Below are 12,403 nucleotides of genomic sequence, written 5' to 3'. Positions count from 1 at the left end.
GAAATTTACACTTTCAAAACCAAAATCAATCGTTTGTTTTCCTCTTGTTATTGATTGTTTTCAAGATAAAATTGTTTGTTTCGAAAACTATAAAGAGATATTTACAAAATAAAGTTGGAGGGCCAACTTAACACTGACTTCAACTTTCAAATTTCTATCTAAATCCCAAGCCAATAGTTTGTTATTGACAGTTATTTCGAAAATACAAAGATATATTTCCAAAATGAAGATCGGGGTGACAACTTTACACGGCCACCAACTTTCACATTTCGATACAAAAAGCCAAGACAATCGTTTCTTTCAAAGTATTTTGAAGAGAAAATCTTTTGTTTGGACGACAAAACATTATATATATATATATATATATATTGTTTGTATCATACTTGGAGAGAACAAGCCATTGAAGTTTTACAGTATTTTCTTTGAGTACATTGCTCTGTCCTGTCCTGTAATATCTTTATATATATATATATATATATATATATATATATATATATATATATATATATATATATATATATATATATATATATATATATATTCAAAAATATTAAGTTCGGGTGGCCAACTTCACACAGGTTCATGTTATTTAAAATTTTGGTTCATAACGCACGCCAATCGTTTGTTATTGATGGTTTTTAACAAAAAAATCTTCGGTTTCGTAAAATGTAAAGCCGTATTTAGAAGAATAAGTTGAAGTTTGGCCAACTTTACACTAGTACGTGAAATTTAAAATTTCAATTCAAATTCTAAGCCAATCGTTCATTATTGATTCTTTTGAAGTCAAATCGTTTGTTAACTTAAAGAGAAATTTACAACGCCTTCAATTTTAAATTTCGATTCAAAATTGAAGAAAGATGTTTGTCTCTCGTTTGCTATTGATTGTTTCGAATGAAAAATGATTTGTTTCGTAAAACGTAGATATATAAAACTAAGTTGGTTTAGGTACAATATCACACTGGTCACTTTCTAATTTGGACTGACAAACTTCATCGTATATATATATATATATATATATATATATATATATATATATATATATATATATATATTAGGGTAGGCCTAAAAAAACTTTTTTTTTAAAGTTTGTCGCGGAAAAGTTGCCTTTGGTACTGGTTAGAAAAATTAAGAAAAAAATTTGGAATCGGTTAACATCGGTTGAGTCACTGGTAAGCAATTGCAGCAGTAGCACGATCAAATACACCAAACCTAGCATTATTTGTGCCGTTGTCTCAGTTTTATTCTCATTTGCCATTCTGACGGAGTTTTAGTGGGGATATCTGGGACGAACTCATCATTTTCACTTTCACAGAACTCGGGAGAGCCCGAACCGTCTTGTTGAAGTCTTGAAATGAAACAATCTGTAGGGTCGTCTTCAAAAATGGTTGATGAACTTGAAGGCGTACCATTAGAAACACGTTTATGTTTGTAGTTCCTTCTTCTCAGTCTTGAAGTTAGTCTTTTCGTTTCTTGAAGATCTATTGATTCAATTTTGCCCAAACCACACTTCCTTTGAATATAGATGAATCGTAACTCAAAGGGCAGGTATCTTCTTAGACTTTTCACACTTGCACTTGATAGAAATTAAACATTCACACAAATCTTCTGTCTTATCACGTGTACCGGTACAGTTCAAGATGATATGACATTTGCATGCTGCCACATCAAATAACGACAATGATCTTTGCTTGAAGTCTGCAATCTTCTTTGCAAATGTTGGCTTGTTCAAATCACGACCGTACGACTTTCTCAGTTTATAGTACTGTCATGATACGCAACAACAAGCTGCACGATCCTGTACTCAGTAACGGTAGGAATGGACGTTCTATCATAAATGTTTTTTATTTTTCTTGCTACTATCCCAGCAACTTTGGAAAAGCTCACTTTTGCATTGTTTGTTTGTGGGTACAATTGTAGTCTTTCGTGAAAACAACACCGAAGTACATCTTCATATGTAGGCAGTTTAATTAGTGGCAAATCTCTGGGATGACCAAAAAGAGGACACTCAAAGTTTTGCCTCCTAATCATCTTCGAAGCTACCATTCTAGCACTACGAAAGATCACTGCACGGAATGCAACAAAAATACTAAGCACTATAATTCAAGATTATAAAGAACAACTAATACAAAGGTAATAACACAGCTAACACTGAAGAGGACTTCTGCACAACGCCACACTTCACTAAGTGAGGAAATGAGGACGTGACGCACGCGGAATGCGTGTCAAAACTTGCAGCGATCAGCATTCAGCAACAATGATCGAACACTCTCAAAGTCAAGCTATCTTGCAGAAGGGGAGAGGAAGTGGGATTAAATCCAGTAAATTGTCGGACTGTGGTGAAATATTTCCCTGTCAATCTGCTTGTTTTTTAAACCAATCGTTTAACTCATATGTGCAAAATTATCCCAGACATAAAGTATGAAAAAGTCTTATTTTTTTGTAAAAAAAAAAAGTTTTCAGTAAAGTTTTGCAATTGGAAAACATAAAACAAAACAACACACTAACTATTTTTATACTTTACTACAATTTATATTAACGAAAATAAATCATGGAATCGATTAAATATTATTTATTTATAAGACAAAAGAAACTATAAAATCACAAAATTTTCGTCATTTTTGGTAAACCTTAACTGCGATGCGCGAATGGAAGATGTTAACCGATTTCAATTTTTTCTTAATTTTTCTAATCAGTACCAAAGGCAAAATTTCGGCGTTATAGCGACTTAAAAAAATATAAAGTTTTTTCGGACCACCCTAATATATATATATATATATATATATATATATATATATATATATATATATATATATATATATATATATATATAGAGAGAGAGAGAGAGAGAGAGAGAGAGCTTAGGTTTTGAATCGAAATTTGGAAGTGGGATGTCAATGCAAAACAAGCTATAACTTCGTTTTGTAAATATTTCTTTCTTGTTTTCCAGAACAAACTTTTTTTTTTCAAAACAATCAATAACAAACGAAAGACGAACGATTGAGTTTCGATTTTTAAATCAACATTTTTGAAACGAAGGGTTTAGTGTGATGTCGGGCATACCCTAATATAAGTTTATAAATATATCTTTGCATGTTTCAAAATAAACAATATTTTCTTCAAAACAATCAATAAAACGAACAAAAACTGACAATTGATTTGTGTTGAAATCCAAATTTGAAACTGAAGGAACCAGTGTGAAGTTGGCCACCAACTTTATTTTGTAAACATCTCTACGTTTTTCGTTACAAATGATTTTTTTCTTGAAAACAATCAATATCAAAAGAAAAATTAAAGACTGGCTTCGGTTTTGAATCGAAATTTGAAATCTGAGCAACTATTGTAAGATTCGTCAAACCCCAACTTAATTTTCTAAATTTCTCTTTGTTTCTCGAAACAAACGTTTTTTCTTTTCAAAATAATCAATAACAATTGAGAAACAAACGATTTCTTGGAATATGAAAATAAATTTAAAATTTAAGGGACAAGTTGGCCACACTCGAACCTAATTTTCTAAATACCTGTTTGCAGTTTCCGAAACAAACTATTCTTTCCGTGTCGCCACGTTTGGCCTAATCCTCGTTTCGCCTAACCAATTATCTGACACTTTTATGACAGATAAATGATAAGATTTGTGTCAGCCATTTTAGGCGAAAAAAGGATCCTCGTTTGGCCTAATCCTTGTTACGCCTAAAATGGCGGACAATAAGAAAAAATCGTGGAAATTCAACTAGAGGGAAATTATATAAGAGAAAATTCCCTAGTATATAAAGGATTAAGAAATGCAAAATATATAGATTAATATTATATTAACTATTTTGGAGGAGTTAGGATTACCAAAACTCCTTTATGTATTTACGAGGACCATGGATATATACGAATAAATATGAGTAGGTGAATAGCAAAACCCGTTAAATTCACATTTTAAAATTTGTGACAAATCGAGAAAATCTGTTTAAACACGTCATAATTGTAAAATAACATTAGAAACTAGAAAACATTAAAAAATTAAGAATAATGTGAGTGTTGGTCTGTCGAAAGCTGTATAACCACACTAGTCTGTGAATTGCGTTATTGAAGAAAATAGTTTGAATTTAACAGGTTTTGCGTATGTAAATGGAAATAAAAGCTTTTGCATCTGGACGAGCGGCCATTTTTGTTGAGGCTCAAGATACAAAACCTACCAAAAAGAAAGGGAGTCAGAGTCAGAAATCAGTATGTATTATGCCTACTAAAATATTGGAGGGGGGGTATTATCAACTATACATTGCACAAGATTGGCACAAATGAACATGGATACATAAATGCTACATTAATTTTGTTCTAAATTGAAAACAATGGATCCAAATGTGCAAAAAATTGGACTATGTAACCTCCTCTCCATCATCATCTACTAAATGGAAATCCATATCGTCGTCGTCCTCTGGCAATCACCATTTTCTCGGTTTTCTATTTCTCAAAAACCTCATTGTAAAACGTGAGCTTTGAGCTGCTTTCAATCGTCAAAACCTTCATAACTACAAGCGGAGTTAATTATACCTATCCGTATACATTTCTAAACTGAATGACTATATTTTGGAAGAGTTTGTAACCTTTTATGGACTAACATAGGGTGAATATTAATTTGCCAATTATCCCAATATATGAATTTGAAATATAGCAAAACAAAATGTGCAAATGTTGAGTTTGAGCAAAACAGTGGCAGAAAGAGAATCAGAAATGGTAAATAAGTGACAAAATTTTTTAACATGTAGTACCAGAAGCATGTTATAATTTTGAATGATAATTGACACGAGACTTTTAAGAAAGAGGTCCTGCTGAAGTTGAAGAAACCGTTTAGAGAAGAACCTAATCCTACAATGTTCTGTTCAAAGTAAAGAGTTACCCTGAAATGCAAAACAAACGACTTTTAACCATAGATAATCCACTCACCTTGTCTGTTTGGCTACATTTCGTTTCCAGTTTTTCATGTGTCTTGTACGTTTTCTAGACAATTTTGGTGTTGTCTGATAACAAAATTATGATCATCGCTGCTTAGAGTATCGTTTTCTTTCGATTTTGCGTGCATTTGTCTAGTAATTATTAAAGAAAAGCAAATAAGCACAGAAAAATTTCACGAACAGTTACGTTAAGACGTATAGTATCTCCATTTTCAGTCCAGGGATCGCGGTGGCTCAGTAGTAGAGCGTTCACCTCCGGTGCTTGGGGTCCCTGGTTCGATCCCAGCTCGCGTCATTTGGACTTTGTGGTGGAAAAACACCGTGCTCGTGGGTTTTCTCTGGGTTCTCCCGTTTCCCGCCCCACTTTCTTCATTCCATCATTTCATTCATTTCTCATCATCACCGTCTCCTTTAGCATAACCGGCATAATCGTGGGACGTAAAACTAAAGATTTCCTTTTCTTTTTTTTTCAATTTTCAGTCCAAAAATTAAAAAAATATAATGAAAGAACACACATCAAATTCTGCCAAATAAAATTTCGAAAGATTTACGAAGAGTTGCAATAAATATTCAGATTACTAAACTAATCCTATATAGTACGAAACCTCAAATTGTTTGAAATATGGAATTAACCGGGTTTGATTCTGCTTTTCTCATTAGGTTATTTGCAGGTTTGGGATTTAACAGTTTATGAAACTGAATATGGAAGAGGGATTTAACTGGTTTTGCATCTGTATTTCTCAGTTCTTCACATAGTAGGGATTTTTTTTAATTTCCCTCCAGTTTTACCTCCACGATTTTTTTATAGTCCACCATTTTAGGCAAAACGAGGATTAGGCCAAACGAGTATCCTTATTTCGCCTAAAATGGCGGACATAAATCTTATCTTTTATCTGTCATAAAAGTGTCAGATAATTGGTTAGGCGAAACGAGGATTAGGCCAAACGATGCAAGATCATTCTTTCTTCATAACAATCAATAAGTAACGAGAAATAAACAATTAGCTTCGATTTTAAATTAAAATTTTAAAGTGAGAAGGCCAGTGTGAAGTAGGTTCGGTCTCTTTTATGTTTTTGGATGCAAACTATTTTCTCTTCAAAACGATCACTAACACTCGAAAACAAACAATTGGCTTGGGTTTTGAATTGAAATTTTGAAAGTGAAGGTCAGGTTAAAGAGTTTGTAGTAATTTACTGATTGTGAGGATATTAGGTCTCAGTTTAAGAACGTTAAATGTTTTAACAACATTTAAGTAGGTTAAAGTTTATGAATGTTAAATGAAATTTAAGTCTTCATTTTAACAACATTTAAGTGATGTTAAATATTTGTAAAATACAATGACTGATTATGTGAGTAAGCATTTACTGGGACGTACTCCAGAACACGATCACTGGTTTGCTGCATAGGCCCATAAGAAGAGACGTCAGACAGTAGTATATTGGGTTTGGTAGGCGTATTTTCTAGTCTTCTGGTAACAAATCTATATGGAGTTTGAACGTGTATATGACTGCCAGGAAATGTCTTACTTTTGTGTGGAGATAAGTGGTCCTATGGAAACACGGGACTTACTAATTTGTATGGAACAAAATTTTATACAAGGGAATGAAATTTGTGAGTACATGAGAAGGAAATGGAAATTTTGATTGTAAATGGCTGGATGCACACTGAGAAAAAAAAATGTAGGTGGCGTACTTAAATCGGTAGGTTACGTGCGTAATTCCTGAAGTTTTTGGACTTAACGTACAGCAGACGTATAACTGAAAACGCATGTTTTATAATACTTTAGGTATAAGTGTTCCATCTATACATACTTTCCGTATGAAACAATGTAGGCGGTCAGGATCTCACGTACAAATGGACGCATAACATATAGCTGAGGAATGTAACACAAGTATATGCATGTGATATACGGAAAACTGTTAGATGTGAGACATCCTGCAACGGCATGATGTAACATCTAAGGGCAGTGCGTATGTAGCACATGGATAACGTATGCTCCATACTGATTTCTGTAGTAATTAAGAGGATTCTGTATATTTGTACAATATACCGCTGACCGGAGAACAGATTTTTCTTAGTGCAATATTTACTTTTCGACAGGAAGAGTGATACAGATATGTTCTAAAATTTGAGTGAAGGAGTATTGTAAATAAAAATTTCGCACTCTTTGTCTTACCTTACAGTGCATTGAAGTTTTTCCAGTACGTATTAACATAATTCGTTTCTGCTAGGCGTTATAAATCTTAATTTATTGGCCCTATTTCTATTTTGTTATGGTAGGATTGCGGGAATTGAGGATAAAGCTTAACTACTTCAGAATCTTTGGTGCGAAAGAATTACAGAATTGTCGTTACTGGTGGACTAAAACCAATGTTTAGCAGAAGTAATTTTACTTTATTTTTATGCCAATATTTGAAAAGAGACCGGGCTGTCTCAAGTTACAAATATTAATGCCTATCTTGGTCTCGATCTTGTCATATCGAATAAGTCTTCTATCTCGTCTCGATTGTAAAGGTCCATCTGTCTCCAGGCGCCGTAACTTGTGGGTGCACAGGGGCTACTGCCCCTCCAGGGAAGCTCCAAGCCATTCGGGGGGGCCCACTTTAAGACAAAATTTTTTTACTCCATATACAGACGTGTTCAAATTATTAGACTCACGCTCGAAAAATGCAAAATTGATGTAGGAGTCCTAATTTCAGAGTTCTAGAACATTTAATTTAATGATTAAACTACCAATATAGGATCCTTCATTTGCTTACTGTACAGTTGAAGTGGTGATATCACCGTTGAACAGAAGATGGTATTAGTGAGGAGAGGAACTTTGAAAGTGGTGTTTCAGTTGTAGATAGCTATTGTGGTTCCTATCAACAAGTTACAGTCTAAACTGTTGTAGTTGCTGTCGTAAGAAGTTAACGACATTCAGAGCGTTCAACAGTTCGAATGAGGCAGTTTAAAATGATCGTGACGTGTTTCGTGTATCGATCTTTTATTCTGTGTAATCCTGTAATTGCAGCATTATGGGAAAAGCAAAAAACCTTTCTCCGCATAAAATCGAAGTTAACAAAATACTTCTTGTGGAAATAAGATATACATGGCCATACATTGCTAGTAGAGTTGGTATAGAACAAAAATCTGTGAGTAGAATCTCTGTTGAAATGAACAAGTGCCAAAATAGGGTCCTGAAGTGTGGGCGAAAACCAAAGCTATCGCTAAGAGGTATCAGAAAACTAAAAAGATTGGCTCTGGGAAAGATTGAGTGCAACTTCTAATAGACTTAAGCATGATAATGGCTGAGAATGGCGTGGACATTTGGCCTGAAAGTGTTCGAAGGATTCTTTATACCGAGGGAATAAAAGCACACGGTCAAGAAAGGAACGAAAATTAGAGTCTACTCGAATCATGGCAAAGAAGCGCCTCGAATGGGCACGAGGCCTAGAATATTAGACTGCTGACGATTGGAGAATAGTGTGTTTCAGTGATGAATCATGTATCTTTGTGTCTGATGAACGTTCACATATGTGCGGCGTTGACCTGGGAGGAATTCAAGTTGGAATGTCTTTAATAAACCGTGAAGCATCCTACTTCAGTCATGGTCTGGGGTGTGATCTCTGTCTTCGGGCCTGGAAGACTGTAGGCTATATAGTAGAGAGGACAATGAAGCACGACAAATACATACAAGTTCTTCAAGAAAAACTGCTTTCCCAGACTGCACTCTGGTTTGAGGACGTATAATTCATCTTTATGCATGATAGAGCCCCATACCACCGGGTCAAAGCTGTGACAAAATTCTTCGAGGACAACGAAATTAGCGTGGCTAGGCACTAGTCCTGATATAATCCCGATTGAAAACTTTTGGATCTTCATGAAAGAAAATCTAGAGAAGAAGCACATTAGAACCAAACTTCAATTGGTCAAAGAGATCAACAATTTGTGGTATCACGATGCTGAATTGAAGACAAAATGTGCTAAACTCGTACATAGGATGCCACAAAGAATAAAAGACTTAATAAAGAATAAGAAATTTCATAAGAAATATTAATCTTTGTGTGAGAGATAATTTTCTTGTAAGTATTCCATTTCATTTTTTGTTTCTAATTTGGATATACAGACTTTATAGTAATTATATTTGAATTTTACGTACGCATTTGTTTTATTGACATTGAAAAGCATATGCCACACCCACTAGAAATTAGGACAGAGTTACAAAGTAGTAATTGGACTAAGTTAGAATGTATTTTCTCGCGTAATATTGTAAGATTAGTAAAATATTCAGAAACTGAATGTTGTCTAATAATTGAACACGTCTGTACGATACGAACATGAAATTATAAATGAAGCATCAAACATGTTCACTACATTACAATAAGCAAAACAGCTCACAAGAGGTATATATTAAAAAATGAGTCGTGGGCCCATTTCAATAAAAAATGTCTACTATTAGAGATCCTGAAAATATACAACCTCTGACAATAAAGTTCGGTGAACGAAGTCGCTGTCCTCTACCTGGCATCACTGGCGCAATGAAACACTGCACACGAGTAGCGACAGGCCGCCATTGTGGACCCACCATTGTTCAGTTGTGAGTCAACTGTGGTCTGTGTGAGACGCGTTATACCAAGTGGTGTTAGTGTGTCCGGTTCCAAACGGATAACAATAACGCATAACAAAGGATCAATTTGAAGTTTTCTTTTAAGCTTGGCAACACACCGAAAGAAACCCATGATATGCTGGTATAAGTTTATGAAGATTGAAGTGTGTTTACTAGTGCTTCGGCCGTTTTCGAGAAGAGTGGGATAATGTTTCTGATAACCCAGGTAGCGGAAGGCCGTCAAGCTCTCTCACAGACGAAAACATTGGAAAGATGATTACATTCATCACGAACGATCGCCGATTAACTATGCGAATGATTGCTGAGGTATTGAACATTAGTTGTGAATCTGCGAAACTTATCATCACCAACGACATAGGGAAAAGGAAAACATGTTGTCAGCTCTTGCCACATTACTTGACTGATGACCAGAAGCACGCACGTGTTCTTGTCTCACAGGATTTTATCGCTATGGCGGATGAAAATCCATATTTCTTGAACTATATTGTTGCTGAGGAAGCCTGGTGTGTTAGGTACGATTCGGAAACAAAACGTCAAAGCATGGAATGACCCGTATCACTTCGTCGGGAAAAGGTCAAAGCAGAAAAATCACTCATCAAAATTATGCTACTCAACTTTTTTGACAGTAATGGTATAATCCACAAGGAATTTCTACCTGAGGGAACAACATTCAATACTGCAACGTACGTTGAAATTTTGAGATCTTTCATAAAACTTGTACAAAGGGTACGACCCCAATACTGAGTACAAGGTTCATGACAATGCTCGTCCTCACACAGCCAATATCGTCAGACAATTCCTGGCCCAAAAGGCGGTGGTGCAAATTGACAATCCACCATACTCGCCAGATCTGAATCCTCCCGACTTCTTCCTGTTCCCACGCTTCAAACTCGCGTTGAATGGAAAGAGATTTGACGATATTCCAGATATCGAACGAAACTTGACGAGGCTCCTGAGCACCGTCCCGAAAGAAGACTTCTCAAAAAGTTTCCAAGACATGTACAGCCGTGCTCAGCGTTACATAGCTGTGGAAGGGGACTACTTCGAAGGACAGTAAGGTAAGTTTCATTCATATTGTATCTACTTTCTATGTACGGGATCATTCACTGAACTTTATGGTTAGAGGTTGTATTTATTCGTATAGCTTTGAGATTTGCCCTCAATTAATTTATCATGTATTTAGTGAGCCCAAGGGCGTGCGGGAGGGCCTATAGGCTCCGGGGGACTTACCAAGAATAAGAGAAAGATGGAAAGAAGCGGTCTATTTTCGAATTTTGCGGGAGGGCCCAAAACAACTTTTTATTGGAGCCAAATATTAATGCTTGCCCCCTCCCAGAAAAGTCTAACTTACGGCGCTATCTGTCTCAAAATCATCCAAAGGCAGAAACGACGGCTTTAAGCTAAATATTAAGAGCCTGCCTTACTAAAAATAATACAAAATTTACCATTTTTCTTTTGCTTGTTTATTCATCAGTGAAAGGAGATAATGAAATGCAAGTCACCACAATCACAGACAATACTATTTTACAACAGAAAATATGAACCTGAAGAATGTTCAGTGTTGCCATCCATAGAAATTACAGTGTTGCCAGAAAAACAATTTCCCTAAAATCTAAGTTAAGGCAGCAAGTAGAGGAACAAACTCAACTGCATTTGGTTACGTATCATATTGTTTTGGTTTCCTGTGAACTACTTTTTAAATAATAGTTGTATTTAGTTTGTAATAAACAAAATAGTTTTAACATATACTTATTAAAACTAAATAATTATGTTAATTAAAAAGTAGTTCACAAGAAACCAAAACAACACGATACGTAATGAAATGCGGTTGAGTTCATTCCTCTATTCACTGTCTTCACTTAGATTTTAGGGAAATTGTTTTCCTGGCAACACTGTAATTTCTATGGATGGCAACACTGAACATTCTTCAGGTTCATATTTTCTGTTGTAGAATAGCATTATCTATGATTGTGATGACTTTCATTTCATTATCTCCTTTCACTGATGAATAATCAAGCAAAAGAAAAATGGTAAATTTTGTATTATTTTTAGTAAGGCAGGCTCTTAAATATACCTTTCTACAAAGAAGAGAGATTGTCTCTCAAAGGTCAGACACTATAACTTTTAATCAAAAAGAAAAAAAGTCAAAGTTTTTCTTCTTCAGCAATAAAATTCAGGGTTGGGTTTTAAGCTTTAAAAAATTAAATCAGTATTTTAATTACATTCTTTGGCTAAAAAAATGTATCGAATGCAGGCTTTCTGTATTAAAATAAAAGTGGTATGTACATGTATGAAATTGTATCTACTTAGCGTTAAAAGTTTCTTCCCATCGACATCTCTATGGAATCGTTAATTTCATCAGAGGCAATGTTATTCCGTTGGGTAGTTATTGGTTTTGGCAATCCTTTGAGACTATTTCCCGTGCCAAAGTGAAGGAAAATGCTTAGGTTGTTGTAATTGGAAATGTCGGGATTCAATATCACGTAAACAACATTACTTATCCGTTAAATTAAAAAGAGCAGAGCGAGAGAAATGAAAAACGAATTTAAACTCTCTTTTTACCCAAGAGAAAATTAGATTTGTTTGCTAAAAATGTCATTTCACATTCAACAAATCGCTGAGTTGTTACGTTTGAGATACGTTTGTTTCTAGGTCACTTTGAGCTATGTCCACACTTCCATGTCTTCGTATATAGATTAAAAAAGAGTAAAATCTGAGTCTTTGATTCACTCATCACCGTATCTCCCATACTATTAAACTGAAAATATTGATATTTTGTATAAAAAGTACTATATTTGCACGCCAGGTTGCAGATAAGAGATTGGATTCGGTAAAATGTGATCCACTAAGAATAAAC

The sequence above is a fragment of the Thermobia domestica genome, chromosome 1 (assembly GCF_964235325.1).
Source record: "Thermobia domestica chromosome 1, izTheDome1.hap1.1, whole genome shotgun sequence".
Taxonomy (NCBI): domain Eukaryota; kingdom Metazoa; phylum Arthropoda; class Insecta; order Zygentoma; family Lepismatidae; genus Thermobia; species Thermobia domestica.
This window is presented reverse-complemented; position numbering follows the sequence as displayed.